Genomic DNA, 18,585 nt, shown 5'->3' with positions numbered 1-18,585 from the left:
CAGCACACGCCTGCTGCTCACTTCTGCCGCTATCTCCAGCCATGTCTTCTTGGTGTCTACAGCTGGCTTCTTCCTTCTGTCAGCAGGGAATAGGTCTTCCCTGTGGGCCCTGATTCCTTGGAACAAAAGTTAAAGGGAGGCATCACTGAATCTAGGGGCAGCTTTTGTGTGCTGAGCCTGCATTTTTTCTTCTGCAACAAAACAAAATTCTGTACAAACAAACAAATCACTCTCTGGACAAACCACTCTCTTCCCCACCAACCTCTCTCCAACCTCCACCGACCTTCAATTATCATTTTTGCATTGCTCCTTTAAATACCTGAGCTGAATTGGACCCGTGCGTGATGTCCAATAGGTCAGGAAATGTTAAGAAGCCACTGCAAAACACGCCACTTCAACTTCCGCGTTCCCCACGCGATTCAAGACTCCTCTGCTGCCAGCATGTAGTAGGAATGGTAAAAATTCTGGCCAATGATTTTTTTTTCAAAAACTGAAATATGTTTCCACATTCAGTAACATCTAAGCTAAATAAAGCAAAAATCAGTAGCAATACTAATATCTCTACATCTATTTAACCAGTACATTATATGGGTTTTTAAGAAGTGATATCAAGTGCATTATAGAATACTCATACCTACAGTATATTATTTTGCTAGTTTAAGTTTATGAATAGTTATCAAAGTACAGAATTTGCGCACAGGAAATACTACTTGTGCAATTTAAATCCAGAAAGTTTCTGAGAATGCCAAAGGATTGAATCATATATTGGCAATGACATACTTTGCATTTCAAAATAATAAATTGGTCCTATGTTAAGCCTGTTCCTGGGCAGTTAATGTACAATGCACAGGAGGTTTGAATTTTTTAATTCATCTCCTCTCCGATAATTTCAGGAAATGAGACCGCACCAGGAAAGGTTGGTTTGGGCATGTCTCCAGTGTAAAAGCTGTGTCAAATATGGGGACAGCCAACATTTATTTTTTATGATTAATTCTCAAGTTATTCACAGACTAATCAGTTGATACTGGGTGGTGTGGATACTTTTAAAATAATGAAATGGTTTTATATAGAGTCTGGTGAGACTCAGATTTTAGTAATAGAAGGTTAGTTTTACATTATGGCCAAAATATGTTTTTGCTCAGGTACTGAAGAAAAGTTTTTTAACAAAGATACTAAACCATTTTAAATAAATGAGTTAACAACCTGTGTTAAAATAGAGAATAGAGGAATATCACATAAGCAAGCAAAGCATTTGTCTGCTTATATCTCCAGCAGTAATTTCTAGACTTGGAACTTTATTAAAAAAAAATCTGATTTCCTGAATTTCTATGGGGGTTCTCCTGACTCCTTCTGTAACTTTAGCAGGAGAGCAGCAGAACCCTCACATAAATGGCTGAACACATGTTACGGCAGGAGATTGATAAACCCCACTGAATTTCAGGCCCTCTGTATTATATAATTTAAAATATTTACTTTATTACCAATTGCAGGAGGTGGTGAATGATTGAAGGGTTTTATTTTATTTTTTATCTGATACTGACTATAAAGGTTGCAAGCTCAATCCTTAATCTGTGCTGAATTGGCTGATCTGCGACTGGTAGTATTGAGGGCAATACAATTGGTTTCGGTGTCCCCAGTGAGAGGGACAGATCAGCCAGGATTTTCACTGTTGATTGCTTAGCTACTCTTCTCTCTCACAGCTGAATAGCTTGTAAATACTCACATGTGGGTTCATACATGCATAATGCCATTTAGGAAAAAAAGCAGAGTTGTCAATATGTGTGAAATTATACCCCAGCAATTTCATGAGATAAGCCTAGGGAAAAATGTCCAAACCATTGTGTATGCTTATTAGGGAGGTAACCAATCAAAATGTTATTACAGTCCTAAATCTGTTATAAAGAAAAGTACATGTAGAGTTACTGGTTTAATTAATGTTCCTTTATTCCCCAGCTTTATGCTGTCTCTGTGCAGCCATTTTGCAAAAAAATCACCTGCGATGATATTACAATCCATTTTTGGAATTCAACACTTCTGAGACAGTGCTCTATGCTCGTGATGTCTCTCCAGGATCATTTTCTCTATATAAAACAGATCCGAACAGGCAGCTTGTGATCAACATTTTTACAGCACAAAACATTGGTACAAATGACCGCTGGTCGAAGCCATCTTCAATGATAATGTTTAGAATTGAATTGCAATGTTGTAGCTTATTTTTGTATCTGATTCTCTGACTACAAATGCTGTGTAGTGTATTATTTTGATGGTTATTAAGATGAACAGGAAATGTGCTGGAGATGGAAACATTCTCCACTGTTTGTACCAACTGATTGTTCACTCTCAGATCATGTAGAGCACAAATCACTCTCTCCGCTGCCTTCCTCCCATTCATTCAATATTCATTCAGCACCATTCTTGGAGGAGCTCCAGGAAAACAAGCCATGTTTGAGCCTTAATTTTACTCAGAATTGTCTGAAGCAGAAATAGTGCAGCATTTTTCCACCAAAGTTTGACACCAAGCCAAATAATGAGATATTGGGAGAGGTTGGTCAGAGAGAGAGGTTTTAGGGAGCGTCTTAAAGGAGGACAGAGCGGTGATGAATCTACTCTTTCAAACAGTTCTTTATGTGAAATGTGTTTAGACAGTCTCTGTCAAGAGAGTGGACCAGAAATTGGGTCATTTTTGGCCGCTGAAGGATCCAATATGACATTCGACCATTTTATGTCAGAAGGACGCCATATGCCAAATTGCTTAGCATGTTCTGGAGTCGTCCAGGGCTCATACCCAAAACTAGCGTTAGGCCCTGGATTTGCACAGGAAATTGACCTAACGGCGGTTTCTGGCCCCTTTCCTGTATCGATCGTGACTGACCACAGTGTATGCCGTGCATGGTTCGGTCAGTTTGCTCAATCCCAAAGCAGCCAAACAGGACCGTTGGAAGGCTAGCACCCAAAAGGTAAGTAAAAAAAGTGTTTACTTTCCTAAATATAGAGCCTCAAGGAACAGAAGTGCTCCTCCACGCTCCACAGTGGCGGCTGCTGAACACTGCTCGCTCTTTTCCTGTTCTCTTCCCTTCCATCCAGGACATATTATGGGCCTGGTGCTGGGCCGACTTTTGTCCTTTCAGGACCGCTGCACGATTTCACGTGGTCCTCCTGTGCATCAGTTTCAGTGCGATGCAGAACATCTGGGGATAGAGTTTCTGCTTTGGGCGCAATCGGCAATCTATAGTGCTCGCTTGCGACCCTTCGAGGAGGCTCTTCAAGCACTAGTAGGGACATTAAAAATAATATTTAAATATTTAAAAATATTTAATTTACAAAGAAACTGACTATTATATACCAGTGAAATTAGTAAATGGCTTTGCATAGTTTTTTAAAGTCATTTTCAGTGATTTAAAATTGGGTTACTCACAGGTGGTGAACTAGACATTCTTATTAAAAATGCTTATTTTTTGTGATAAGCTCATTTTCAGCTGTATTAATAAAACTGCACCTGATTACCACACTGAAATACATCAAGGAATATTTTTTAGTTCAAGAAAAAAAAAACAATTATGTTCTAAAACGCTGCATGATTGTGCTGGTTAATGCAAGATTTTATGTTCTTGATTATGCAAATGATTTTGAGCAGAAACTTGAACCATAACTTCACTTCAGAAAACCAGCACAATTTAAAGTGCAATTTGCGGAAACTCGCCATGGTGATTAATTCAATCTGGGGTCCTGGCTAGTTTTGTGGGCGGGGTTGGCTTCCAGCACGATGTTTTTAAAGCAACGTTAAATACCGCAGAAACTTGATTTCTGCTGAATGTAACTTGCGTTTGAAATTCTTAGAAAATTTACGCTGGTTTGATAACTTTACATTGGCACATTTCAATATAGAGAGGGGAGCTGGCTGTATATATTTAACCTGCAGTGCCTCAGATAGACTGAGTGGGGGCAGGGCATAGTTGTGGAAAACTAGTGAATAGATGGGATTTAGGCCACATAACTCTAGATGGTTGCTAGATGGGGAGTGGGGTGTTACAAAATAGTTTTAGAGAGCAGCTTAAAGGGGTAATGACAGCAGTGGAGGAAGCAGGCAATCTGGATGAAAAGGATTGCAGCAAGGGCCAAAAGATGAGCAGCAAACTTAACGAAGTGTGACCTGGATGGCCTCCGAATGGAGATATGGGGCTAGAACCTCCACTTTTGTGCTTATCGCCCAAAAATGGGCGTTATTTCCGGCTTGAGCAGTAAAAAAGGGTTTTCAGATCGCCGGCTTCTCGCCCATTCTCAAAACACCTAGTTTACATTTTTGAAAATAGGCATTACCGTGAGCATTATCAAATGGGCGGTAGCGTTAAATTTTTTGACCTTCTGCCATAAAGTGTGGTCGTCCTTAGCAACGGCATGGCAACGCTCGATTCCCACGATTCTGGAGGTCAAGGGTGACCATGACATGTGCAGAAGAGGAGAGAGAGAGAGAGAGGGAGCTCAGAGGGACTGAAGGTGTGTCTGGGTATGGTGTGGCTGCTTTGGGAGGAAGGAGGGAGACTTTAGAGCTTCACAGCAAGTAGGCAAACAAAAATTAGCTGTTACCAGCCACATATTTGACCAAATTTGCCCTATAATGGAGGGAGAGGAGGAGGCATCACAGCACGCTGTGGAGACTGACGCTGGAGAGAGCAGTGAGGTGGGAGAGGAGCTCATTGGAAGCTGCAAAAGAGCCAGGAGGTTCTCGGACTAGGCAAATGCCTCCCTCCTGCAGGAGGTCGAGTCATGCTGGGGTGATTTGACACAGGGTGGGTGTGGGAAGCCCACCCCAAAGGCCTACCAGAGGATATGGACTGAAATAGCAGAGGTGGTCTTGTCGGTGACCAATGAAGTGCGTGAGAGCAACCAATGCCGCAAACGATGGAACGACCTTGTGGGATCCGCAAGAGTAAGTATTACATTGATTTACATGTACTTATGTACTTATATAATTTGATTTGTAACAGTCATGAGTGACTATCTGCAGATGTGAGGACTTGTACTTTTACTGGGAATGTTTTACTCAAAGCCTGCGGTCACAGTGTACGTCTTTCGGTAAAGAATGATAATATTCATATTAATCTGTCAGTTATGTGTTGGATCAGTCTCTGTGACAGTACCTAGCAATGATATCATGCAATGATCTTATGCCATGTCATCCTGTCACCTTTTACAGAAGAAGCTATCGACGATGAGGTCCGTGCAGAGGCGAACGGGTGGGGGGCCACCAGTCCCCAGCGACATCACTGAGATGGAGGAGCGAGTGCTCACACTCGTGGGGAAGCACCCCCGGACAGTCACGGATGCATCTTCAGACCCTGAAGTGATGCCACGTGAGTAAAGCTTACACCATTGCGTGATGTAAAGTCAATAGATGCCACACCAACTCATATCCGACCAATCATATATGATAGATGATTTCTAAAAGTGTCATAGAAATAATGCTGGCCTAATGAAACTCATTGCAATGCACAACGTGTTGATGGTCATGAAATGTGATGTCTGCGATGATTTTGAGAGTGGTGGTGCTTTTGTTGTGCACATGCTGTGTGTAGCGCTGGACTCACCTTGTCACCCTAGCACCCCATTCTTCTCTAATACCCTCATTTGTGTCTTGCAGCTCAGCCAGCAGCGCGACCCCAGGAAAGGCCACAGAGGCCAGAAGGTGGGGGTGTAGGGCAGGAGTTGGCGGACGATCCTACTACATCTGGTGCTGAGGAGCTCCGATTGTCGCCTGTCAATCTGCTGGGTCTGTTCTCGACAAATGAGGGCGCGGACTTCGAAGAACCTACATCGCCACACTCCAGAACCCATTTCACCCCAAGGCCATCGAGTGGTCCTCCGGTCATTCCCGCCTCCACTCTGGAGGTGCCGGCCCCAAGCACCTCTCCACAGGGCACCCCATTTGTCCCCAGGACTGCACCGACCCCGCGGAGGCCTCGTGGAAGCGGCAGGTCTGTTTCACGAGCGCGACATGACAGCGGAGAGATGGTACAGTTGTCCAGGAGGACTGTAATCATTGGTGACCAGCTCATCGAAGCATTGGAGGGAATATCCCGACACCTAGCCACCGCGCATGGCGGAGTCCCTGGATGCGATAGCCAGGAACACTGCTGCCACAGGCCTCCCAGTGGTCCCCGAGCACGGCACTCCATCCCAAGGTTTCGCACCACCACTGCGAACAACAGGTGAGAGCAAGGACCAAATCCTGCTTCTGCATTAGAGAATGTTGCCCTCTCAGCATCCCCCGCTCCCGTACCCGTCCAACCAGCGCATCTGCCTTCATCCCCCCGCAATGAGGCACCGCCTGAGGAGCTCCTCGGCCAGGCGCTGTGGAGCAAGGAGGGGAAGGGGTAGAGGTGGGGAGAAGATGGAGAGAGGGGAAGGAAAGTGAGGTGCATGTGCGCAGATGATGTCTGTGTTATATCTCTATCTCGGTGTATGCAATTTGTTGCAATGTATGGGGGCTGGAGACCACGCGCTCCTGCTTTGCCTTTGTATTCTGTGTAGCTGGACATGTTGAACATGTGATTTATGTCAATAGTGGAAAAAGTGGGATGTGGGCGGGGTTGGGTGTTATTGGCTTTGATACTTATGATTTCAGACCAATGTTGGTCTTAAACTTTTGTTATTGAACATAACCTTGTTGCGCATTGTCTCAAATAGCTGGATCATTACACACTGGTGATTTCTTACCATGAAAGGGTTAAATACAACTTAACATCAATCAACATAAACTTTAACTGGCACCAAGGTGATGGGCACCATTGATGTCTGAGCTGCACACACACAGCAGTGTGTCAGCATTGTCACTCACATCAGCGCTCTTTCAGCCAAATCTTTCCGATATCAGCTCCTCACGTAAGAGTGGGATTTAACAAATGCCAGCCACACCGCTGGAGTTCGTTCCGGTTAGTTCCACTTTTTGTGGCCATTTTTTTTGCGCTTGCGATATTGTGGCCGATATGTGTGCGAGGTGGTGAAATTGAAGATGGGCGATCTCCATGGCCGCTAGTTTGGGTAAATATGCTCTTTACGACAAAAAACAGTGGCGGGCGTTAATATTGAATCTCGGCGTTAATTCCATGAGAAAAGTAACGCTGGGTGATATTATGGGCGTTGAATTCGCCCATTCTGCTGATTCTGCCCCCAAAAAGTGGGGGTGTGGTGATAGTTTTTCTCGGTGTTAAGCCCATTAGGAAAATAATGCTCGCCCATAAGTCTCCTAAAAAGTCCGTCAGTTTCCATTTTGTGTCAGAACGGGCGATATATGGGCGTTATATGTCATTTCAGCGGTAAAATGGGCGTTAAGTGGGCATTAGGCACGCAAAATAAGTGGAGGTTCAAGCCCATCGAATAAGAAGGACGGCATGTTTGGAGTGGGGGCCAAAGATGTGGTATGCACTCTGATGGGAGGTTGCTGGCAGTGACTGCTACCCCTTTGACCCACAAAACTCCTTTGTAGTAGAGGAAGAAGTGAACTGGCCTCACAGAAGATGGTTGTGGTTGTTGGAGGCCAATCATCTCAGCACCAGGACATCGCTGCAGGTGGTTCTCGGGAGCATCCTAGGCCCAACCATCTTCAACTGTTTCATCAATGACCTTCTTTCCATACAAGGTCAGAAATGGGGCTATTTGCTGATGATTGCACAATGTTCAGTTCCATTTGCAACTCTCCAGATAATGAAGCAGGCCATGCCTAAATGCAGCAGGATCTGGCCAACATCCAGGCTTGAGCTGATAAGAGGCAAACAACATTCATGCCACACAAGTGCCAGGCAATGACCATCTCCAATAAGAGAGAGTCTAGTAACCTCTCATTGACATTCAACTGCATTATCATTGTGAAATAAAAACCTAGTTTGCTTTGTTTCTGACAATAAATTACTTTTGGTTTTATATCTTAAAAAAGCATTTGGGATTCTGTCCAATGAAAACACAACTGCAGCCTATCAATGGAGACAGACCACCATCAACAAATCCTCTTTCTCAGGTGAGAGTGGCAATTACTTGAAACTAAAGACAAAAGCACAACAGAAAGTGAGGTTGGGGATGGCAACAAACAGGAAATTAGGGATGCGTGCAATAAAGATACAGCAGTTATCATGGGTGACTTTAATCTACATAGAGATTGGGCTAACCAAACTGGCAGCAATACGGTGGAGGAGGATTTCCTGGAGTGTATAAGGGATGATTTTCGAGACCAATATGTCGAGGAACCAACTAGAGAGCTAGACTGGGTGTTGTGTAATGAGAGAGGATTAATTAGCAATCTTGTTGTGCGAGGCCCTTTGGGGAAGAGTGACCATAATATGGTAGAATTCTTCATTAAGAGGGAGAGTGAAACAGTTAATTCAGAGACTAGGGTCCTGAACTTAAAGAAAGCTAACTTTGATGGTATGAGACGTGACTTGGCTAGGATAGACCAATGATTGATACTTAAAGGGTTGACGGTGGATAGGCAATGGCAGACATTTAAAGATCACATGGATGAACTTCAACAATTGTACATCCCTGTCTGGCATAAAAATAAAACGGGGAAGGTGGCTCAACCTTGGCTAACAAGGGAAATTAGGGATAGTGTTAAATCCAAGGAAGAGGCATATAAATTAGCCAGAAAAAGCAGCAAACCTGAGGACTGGGAGAAATTTAGAATTCAGTAGAGGAGGACAAAGGGTTTAATTAGGAGGGGGAAAATAAAGTATGAGAATAAGCTTGCAGGGAACATAAAAACTGACTGCAAAAGCTTTTATAGATATGTGAAGAGCAAAAGATTGGTGAATGTAGGTCCCTTGCAGTCAGAATCAGGTGAATTTATAATGGGGAACAAAGAAATGGCAGACCAATTGAACAAATACTTTGGTTCTGTCTGCACTAAAAAAGACACAAATAACCTTCCGGAAATACTCGGGGACTGAGGGTCGAGCGAGAAGGAGGAACTGAAGGAAATCCTTATTAGTCGGGAAATTGTGTTAGGGAAATTGATGGGATTGAAGGCCGATAAATCCCTGGGGCCTGATAGTCTGCATCCCAGAGTACTTATGGAAGTGGCCCTAGAAATAGTGGATGCATTGGTGATCATTTTCCAACATTCTATAGACTCTGGATCAATTCCTATGGATTGGAGGGTAGCTAATGTAACCCCACATTTTAAAAAAGGAGGGAGAGAGAAAACAGGGAATTATAGACCAGTTAGCCTAACATCGGTAGTGGGGAATATGTTGGAATCAATTATTAAAGATGTAATAGCAACGCATTTGGAAAGCAGTGACAGGATCGGTCCAAGTCAGCATGGATTTATGAAAGGGAAATCATGCTTGATGAATCTTCTAGAATTTTTTTGAGGATGTAACTAGTAGAGTGGACAAGGGAGAACCAGTGGATGTGGTGTATTTAGACTTTCAAAAGGCTTTTGACAAGGTCTCACACAAGAGATTGGTGTGCAAAATTAAAGCACATAGTATTGGGGGTAATGTATTGACATGGATAGAGAACTGGTTGGCAGACAGGAAGCAAAGAATAGGAATAAACGGGTCCTTGTCAGAATGGCAGGCAGTGACTAGTGGGGTGCTGCAGGGCTCAGTGCTGGGACCCCAGCTATTTACAACATACATTAGTGATTTGGATGAAGGAATTGAATGTAATCTCTCCAAGTTTGCAGATGACACTAAGCTGGGTGGCAGTGTGAGCTGTGAGGAGGATGTTAAGAGGCTGCAGGGTGACTTCGACAGGTTAGGTGAGTGGGCAAATGCATGGCAGATGCAGTATAATGTAGATAAATGTGAGGTTATCCACTTTGGTGGCAAAAACAGGAAGGCAGAATGTTATCTGAATGGTGACAGATTAGGAAAAGGGGAGATGCAATGAGACCTGGGTGTCATGGTACATCAGTCATTGAAAGTTGGCATACAGGTGCAGCAGGCGGTGAAGAAGGCAAATGGCATGTTGGCCTTCAAAGTGAGAGGATTTGAGTATAGGAGCAGGGAGGTCTTACTGTTGTTGTACAGGGAGGGTGAGGCCAAACCTTGAATATTGTGTTCAGTTTTGGTCTCCTAATCTGAGGAAGGACATTCTTGCTAACGAGGGAGTACAGCAACGCTTCACCAGACTGATTCCTGGGATGGCAGGACTGACATATGAAGAAAGACTGGATCGACTAGGCTTATATTCACTGGAATTTAGGAGAATGAGAGGGGATCTCATAGAAACATAAAATTCTGACAGGATTGGACAGCTTAGATGCAGGAAAAATGTTCCTGATGTTCGGGAAGTCCAGAACCAGGGGTCACAGTCTAAGGATAAGGGGTAAGCCATTTAGGATCGAGATGAGGAAAAACTTCTTCACTCAGAGAATTGTGAGCCTGTGGAATTCAACTGAAAGTTGTTGATGCCAGTTCGTTAGATATATTCAAAAGGGAGTCAGATGTGGCCCTTACGGCTAAAGGGATCAAGGGGTATGAAGAGAAAGCAGGAATAGGATACTGAAATTGCATGATCAGCCATGATCATATTGAATGGTGGTGCAGGCTCGAAGGGCCGAATGGCCTGCTCCTGCTCCTACTTTCTATGTTTCTATGTTTATTCACATCTCGAGAATCTGAATTAAGCCTCTTTTGTTGATGGCAATAGTAATCCTCTCTCCCTTTCTCCTCTATGCTGTGTTTCACTGCATGCTGCAGACTGAGGTGGTTGGAAATCATCTTCAGTATTGAGCACAGATTTTTAGATGCAATGAGAAATGTACAATGTGAATATTTTGTAACTGGGAGATGAAATCTTGGAAAATAGAATGTTCATCAGCATACTTGATGGGGTAGATGCTGCGAGGATATTTCCCCTGGCTGGAGAGTCTTGAACTCGGGGTCATAATCTCAGGATAAGGAGTTGGCCATTTAGGACATGAGATGAAAAGCAATTTCTTCACTCAAAGGGTTGTGATTCTTTGGAATTTTCTACCCCAGATGTGGATGTTCAGTCAATGAGTATATTCAAGACTGACATCGACAGATTTTTGGGCACTAAGGGAATCATGGTATAGGGATCGGGCAGGGCAGTGGATTTAATGTAGCCATGATCTTATTGCATGACGGAGCAGGTTTGATGGGCCATTGGACCTACTCCTGTTCCTATTTCTTATGTTCTTAACCTGCCTCCAACCGCCCACAACCGGGTTTAACGAAGGCAGGACAAGGGGTGGTTAGCCAACCCAGTCCAAGGAGGTGGGTTAGCAATTTAAATATTTTAATGAGGCTGGGAGCCTGTTTGTGGGCCAGGAGGAACAGGAGGGCTTGAAAAACTGAAGCCTTTCAGTGCACTTTACACTGTAAATAACACAGAAAGGCATCTCCGCTCAGTGCCTATAAAGCCCATGTGGATTTGTGATTCCATCTGAGAAAAAACTGTAGTTGTGCCTGTCATGGATGTAGACCATGTATACTAACTGTTGTAAGGGGTTCTGGGGAGTGTTGTGCCTTGGATTTCTCTCTCTGGGCTTCTGCCCTCACAGCTTATGCCTGGCCTGTGAGGTACCCTGAGTGCTGCAAGAGCACTCCTGGAGAGACTGTGTCCACAGCTTCTGAAGGGGGTTTTGAGACTCGTGCGTCCCCACAGCTTATGACTAGCCTGTGAGGCACCTGTGAGTGTCAAGCACTCCTAACCCCTTCTTCCCTAGCCTGTGGCACACAGCTGAGCGTTTTCGAGGCGCTCCTAGCTTCCCTTACACTGTTCTGACAGAAGACTCACGATCAGGAGATGTAATACAACAGAACTGAGACAAGGCGATTACAAGAGAAACTTTAAGCTTCCAATTTATTTGACAAGGTGTATCTCAACAAACAGCAATACACCAACAAAACAATCCCCCTAAATCCCACTAAGCTGACACAACGAAAATTTTTACACAAGTTTAACAGCAGTGCAATGCCCAACCTCCCACCTTCCTGACCCAACTGAGTTGGGAATTCTGGGCACCAGAGATTATACTCACCACAGTCTTTCCAGGTCAAAATGCAGTTCGGGGTTCTCTTTTTGCTATCTTCAGGATCTTGAAGTTACTTTTTCGGTTGTGATTTTCTTGGAAACTTGGTTGTTGCGTCTTGTTGTTGCTGTGGATCTACCTGAGTCCAGCTCTCAGGGGAAGATCCTTGTGGAAAAAGAAAAGGTTCAGTCTCCAGTAGCGAAAGGAGGCTGAACTGATGCCGTCTCAGGATGGTGGTTTGCTTCTTCTGTCTTCGGTGTCTTTGGACACTGGTTTTCCTTCTGTGTCGAAAGGCTGACTGCTTGCCGGAACACGAGAACGGAACAACTTGTCGGGGCAGAAACCCCTTCTTATATCCAGTTATCCAGCCAGACTTTCGTGCTGAAATAAATCCTTCCCATTGGTGGGCTTGTGATTTTTGAAAAATGCAACAGTGTTGGATTTCGCGGGGGTTTTTCCACTGGCCATCCCTGATGTTAACCTAATCAAGGGTTGAGTAGGTGTTAATTGGGTTGGCAGGGTGTGGGCCTCCTGTAGCCATTGTGTAGGCCCTCGGTTTGTTTTGGGTTCCCTTAAGGCCTGCATAATATCCCTCCATAGTGTAAATGTGGGGGAGACAATAGCCCGGTATCGGTGATGAGTCAGTCCCAAGTTTTCGAGCAAGGGCACTCCCATTGGCTTGGAGTCTCTTGCTTCGGGCTGACTTTGGCCCACCGGTGTCCTCCCCTGTCCAATCACTGCCCTGCCAAGGCCACACCGTCTCGGTTTCAATCCACATCTGGTTCTGGGTTCCCTGTTCCTTCCAGGACACTGGCCTGCTGCAGCACAGACACATCCCACAGCTCTTTTCCTTCTGGGTAAAATGATGGGTTTTCGTCCTCCCTACACTGTATAGTCACATAAGCTGTGTCACCAGAGGCCACTGCGATGGGAGACCTGAGGGTCACCTGCATAGGTGTGCAGGGCCCAGTATAAAAGTCTGCCCACCATGCTTGTGCCTCACTCTGGAGTTACAATAAATGGGACTAAGGTCACAACAGCTCAAGTACAATACTAGACCTCGTGGAGTCATTCATAAGAGTATTAAAGACATAACAACTGGCGACGAGATTACGAACTTTCACGGAAAAAAGACTACCGTTGGTGCATTAGGAAAGTTCTCAGAGGGTGAAGATTGGGAAGCCTTTACGGAGCGGCTCGACCAATATTTCGTAGCAAACGACTTGGTAGGCGATGATCCGGCCACGCTGGCAGATAAGCGCAGAGCTATCCTGTTGACAGTTGTGGGCCCGCGGTCTATGGCCTTGTCAGTGATTTGCTTGCACCAGAGAAAACAACGACCAAGTCATACGAAGAGCTGAAAGTGCTAATTCGGGACCAAATCAAACTGAAGGAGAGCATCCTCACGGCCAGGCATTGATTTTATACACACCACCGCCCCGAGGGCCAGGAAATCGCGAAGTACACTGCCGACCTCAGGAGGCTGGCAGGACCGTGTGAATCGGCGCATCCCTCGCCGATGCATTGTGGGACGTCTTCATAATTGGCATCGGTCATGAGGCCCTTCTTCAGAGGCTACTATCTGCCAAAGCCACTGTCACTCTGCAGAAGACCATCAGCATCAGCCAGGCGTTCATGACCTCAAGCTGCAGCTCCAAGCAGATGATGACTCACTCTCAGGACTCAAACCCGGCAAGTACTGTAAATAGAATGGCGCCTTTCACAGGCAGAACTGTTGAACTTGAATCTGCCCAGGGCACAGAGTACAGGCCCCCGAGTCCTTTAATTCAGAGTCCGCCGAGGGGTGCAAACGTAAGTCAAGTAGCACCATGCTGGTGTTGCGGAGGTAATCACAGGGCTCATCGGTGTCGGTTCAGAGACTATGTGTGCAAAGGCTGCAGCACAAAGGGCCACCTCCAGCGAATGTGCAAAAGAGCTATGACTCACCATGTGGAAGAGGAGTCAGCAGATGGCTATGAATCCAGCGCGGATTACGAGGAGATGACGAGAGAGGCAGCTCAGTCCCAGGACGAAGTGTATGGAGTATATACCTGCACCACAGATTGTCCTCCAGTGATAATGAAAGTTGAGATAACTGGTGTTCCAGTCTTCATGGAGGTGGACACGGGCGAGTCAGTCAGTAATGAGCCAGGAAGCCTTTGAGAGGCTATGGAATGATCAAGCTGAACGACCCAAGCTGGCCCCGGTTCAGGCAAAGCTGCGCTTCTACACCAAGGAACTGATATCAGTTGTTGGTAGTGCGGATGTAAGTGTATCCCATGATGGCGCGGTGCACAATTTAGCATTGTGGATTGTTTCAGGTGATGGACCAACGCTACTTAGAAGAAAATGGATGGGGAAGATTCATTGGAACTGGGAAGACTTCATCCCTCCAGCGATCGACGTCCCCCATGCTCAGAGGCAGAGCAAGCCCCCACCTTCGGTTGGACCAGGCACCGGAGAGCAGATCCGCGCAGCCCCCAAGGCACAGATCGCTCATCACGACTGCGTGGCGACGATCCGGCCGAGATGACCGGAACGCACCTTCCCAGTTTCAGTGGCAGGACTCCTGGGGAGGAAGATTGGATCTGAGGGCACCTTCCCAGCTTCAGTGGCAGAATCCCTGGGAAAGAAGATTGCGGCAGTCGACATCATGGATGGGGAAAAGATGGCGTCCAAACCACGAGGTGCAGCGCTAATGGAGCAACGTCACGTGGTTCCATGCAAGGAAGACGATTGGGTAAAAGTAGTAAGGCCATTTTAAAGGAGGCCAGCAACCCGCCATTTTTGAATGAACTGCTTGAAATGGGTAACCAATGTAAAAGTCCAGCTGTAACGAGCAAAATGGTGTTGAGTGATGTCGGGTGCAAATTGCAATCAGCCAATGTAATGGGCGAACACCTAACGGTCGTATACAGGTCCAGTGGGCTACCCAATGCTGTAACCTGCGTATCCGGGACCAGAACAATGTATCATAAAGTGTCCTCACAGCTGACAGAAGTAGACAAGCCACACAGTAAACGATCCCCGGAGAGCAGAGGCACCGGTAGCAATACCCTGCCTCAGATTGATTTAGCATTGCAGGCACCCGATGGCATGAACCGCCATGGGCCAGAAACAGTAAACTGCGCCTATGCTCGCAGTCGGCTACCGTCGCCCACCACCCGGGTGGAAAAGGCGCAGCCCACAAACCCATTCGCCACCACGGCAATGCCCAAGAGCGAAGGATCACCCGCAATGGCTCTTCTGAACGGGACCCGGACCAGCCAGGATCACAAAGTAGAGAGTGCTCACAACGGTGCCCTCAATGAAAGCGAGTCAGCTGTCCCCTGCGAACTGCTAGACAAGACGAGGCAGCCCCACCGTTGCTTAGATGAAACGCTCACTCGCTCAGACCACTTCCCAGGGAGCAGCAGCGACATTGTGCAAACGAAAAGTACAGGGAGGTCACAGACACATCAACTGTCTTTGGGCCTGCCTGACACTAGGAGTAACAGCAAGAGCCCTGAGCTCCGGCAACTCGAGCAAAATGAGCTCACCTCGCCCACAGACCCACTAGCATGGGGTGCTGCACCGCCACCAGACGTCCCGGATCTCATCCGGCCGTGCTGGAACTAGACTGTCCTTGTGTACCTGTACTGATATACCTGTACTGATCATGTAAATGTATCACACAAAAAGAAACGCAACTGTAATCCACCCAACAAATGTACCAAGACGTAAATGTAAAACCCATGTGATGAACTTGAATGTAACTTGCATGTAACGGGCCATTAGCATGATCTGTGTGTGGGGGGGGGAGAATGGAGTAGTGATGGACTCACAACCAGAAACCATGGGGACCTCCACTGGCAACAAATCTCACTACCAACCCACCCAAGCTAGAAGTGACCCTCCAATGGTCAACCAGGAAGAGCAAAGCCCAGGTCACCGTCAATGTACGAGTCAAGTTGCATTAAAGACTTGGAGGGAAGTGCTGTCATGTATGTGGACCATGTAAACGTACTGTATAGTCACAAAAGGAGTGACACCAGAGGGCACTGCGGTGGGAGACCTGAGGGTCACCTGACTAGGTGTACAGGGCCCAGTATAAAAGGCTGCCCACCATGCTTGTACCTCACTCTGGAGTTACAATAAATGGGACTAAGGTCACAACAGCTCAAGTACAATACTAGACCTCGTGGAGTCATTCATAAGAGTATTAAAGACATAACAGTGTCAACCTTAGTGAATGCATAAAGGCATTTTTTACACATAGCTTTGCATGCAGTCATACTGCTTTTCTCATTCGGAGTAGGGGTAAGCATGGCCACTTGTTGTGGAGGGTGGGGGTGGTGAGATCCATCCTATGACTGCGGAGGTTGGATGGGGGTTGGGAATGACGAACAGGAAGAGGCAACAGGAGGGAACATCGAGCACGCAGCTCAATTTTTACAGCCCTTAAGTTGTGACACTGTGAAGAATAATGCCATAACATCCTATGTCTTGAAATGGAGCTGGGTAACTCAAGAGGTAAGTGTAATAAAAGGATAAATTTAAGGGCCTCCGAGCAAGTTATGGTGGAGGACCCACAAGAGTCCTCCCGCCGCTGCATTGCCAGTTTGGTCCGAGCGATCCTCTGCTCCAGCAGGGGTAAAGACCGGCGTGTGGAGGCAGGTAAGTATGAAGACCTTTTTTTAAAAAAAAAAGGTTAGTGCACTTCTTTATTTCTTTTGCAGGGATTGAGGCCGATGGGGTCCTCTGAAGGATTTCTGATGGTTATTTTTTTTGTTTTGAAAATGTTTCATTTTAGCAACTCCCCCCCCCCCCTTCCTGGGCCCGACTCAATCCTCAGCGGTTCTTTGCCGAGGATTGCATTTGCCGCCCAGAATGGGAGCTACCGCCTGTAATCGGCGTGCAAGGCCCCTTTTTGCCACCGGGCGGTCTTTCCCATATTTTTTTCATGAAACTTCCAGTCAAAGTACCGTCGGAATCTCAGCGATCCTTTGCACGGTACTTGGGTGGAACTTAGCTTTCATCAAACTCGGGGCCCGAAGTGTGGCAAGCAATCGTAAACAAAATACATTAATGTAAATAATCAGTGTTATAGGGAGTGTTGTACTTAAAGGAAGTGCAAGTTATACACAAGACTTGTAACACATGATAGATAGGCAGATGGACAGATGGCCTGGTAACAGTCAGAAGGTAGACTTTTAATGCTTTTGTTGTTCTCGGTGCTTTTGAAATGTGTATATATGAAGACATTTAGATCCATGTTCTGCAAGCTTCATTAGCTGCAGTGAAGTTCAAAATGTATTTTTGGTTGTTTATGCTTCTCATATATTTCTGAGAGGTGTGAACCGAATTCTTGACTGATGTATGTTAATCTGCCTGTTGGTGACTCATTCTAACATTATCATGGGGTGTTTGATTTAACTTCACAGGCCAAATCTTTTTACTGTTGTACTTCTTTCTTTGTATTCAGTGTTTTTTGCAGAGTGACTTTGATCAGGATGAATCAAACATTCTCAAAGAGCAAGCTTACAGCTCACAAAAATAACAGTGAAATAATTCTGAAATCATTGACAATTCCCCGGAGTACCTCTAACATGCCATATATATATATACACAGAATTTAATCTGCATAGTTCCCATTAACATTGGGATAATTATTTTGTTTTCGTCCCAACTACAACATATGCTGCTATCATAGTTAAATGGCACAATGCCCAGATTTACTGCCAATTGCCTACACAAAACTAAATTTAGAATGTACCAACTATCCAACCTCAGCACGACACCCTGTTTTAGCCAGTGATGTAGGGGTGATTTTAACCTTAAGGGAGGAGGCAGGTTGCGGGGGGGGGGGGGGGGGTTAAAATTTAAAAAATGGAAAACTCAAGTCCAACCTGCCTCCAACCCGCCCACTACCGGTTTTAATGGAGGCAGGTTGGGGGCGGGTGACCAATCTGCTCTCAGGAGGCTGGTCGATCACTAAAATAATTTAAGGAAGTTGCGTGCCTCCATTTTAACTAATGTTTTATTTTTAACTTCTGCAGGCCGAATTTCCCAGGACTTGGGAAAGCCGGCAGATGAAAGAAGGTGAGGATGGCCAATCCATGAGGTAAATGCCTTTATTGCACTGTTTGTGGGCCAGGAGGAGCAGGAGTATTTACACCGCCTGGCCCAACAAGCTTATCTTTTAAACACATCGGATGACCGCTCCCACCCTCTACCCACTATTTTCAATTTTCCCCCACTCCCACCCACTCTGATGTCTGATTCACGCCGTCATTTCTGATGTGCCACTTGCCATGTCCGATTTCTCCCCCCTCCCCCGCCATGTCCGATTTCTCCCCCCTCCCCCGCCATGTCCGATTTCTCCCCCCTCCCGCCATGTCCGATTTCCCCTCCCACCATGTCCGATTCCCCCCCCCGCCATGTCCAATTCCCCCCCCCACCATGTCCAATTCCCCCCCCCCCGCCATGTCCAATTCCCCCCCCCGCCATGTCCAATTCCCCCCCCCCGCTGTGTCCGATTCCCCCTCCCGCCATGTCCGATTTTCCCCCCCCGCCATGTCCGATTCCCCCTCCCCCATGTCCGATTTCCC

Source organism: Pristiophorus japonicus, chromosome 9 (genome assembly GCF_044704955.1).
Source record: "Pristiophorus japonicus isolate sPriJap1 chromosome 9, sPriJap1.hap1, whole genome shotgun sequence".
Classification (NCBI taxonomy): domain Eukaryota; kingdom Metazoa; phylum Chordata; class Chondrichthyes; family Pristiophoridae; genus Pristiophorus; species Pristiophorus japonicus.
The sequence above is the reverse complement of the archived record's forward strand: the minus strand, read 5'-3'. Positions refer to the sequence as shown.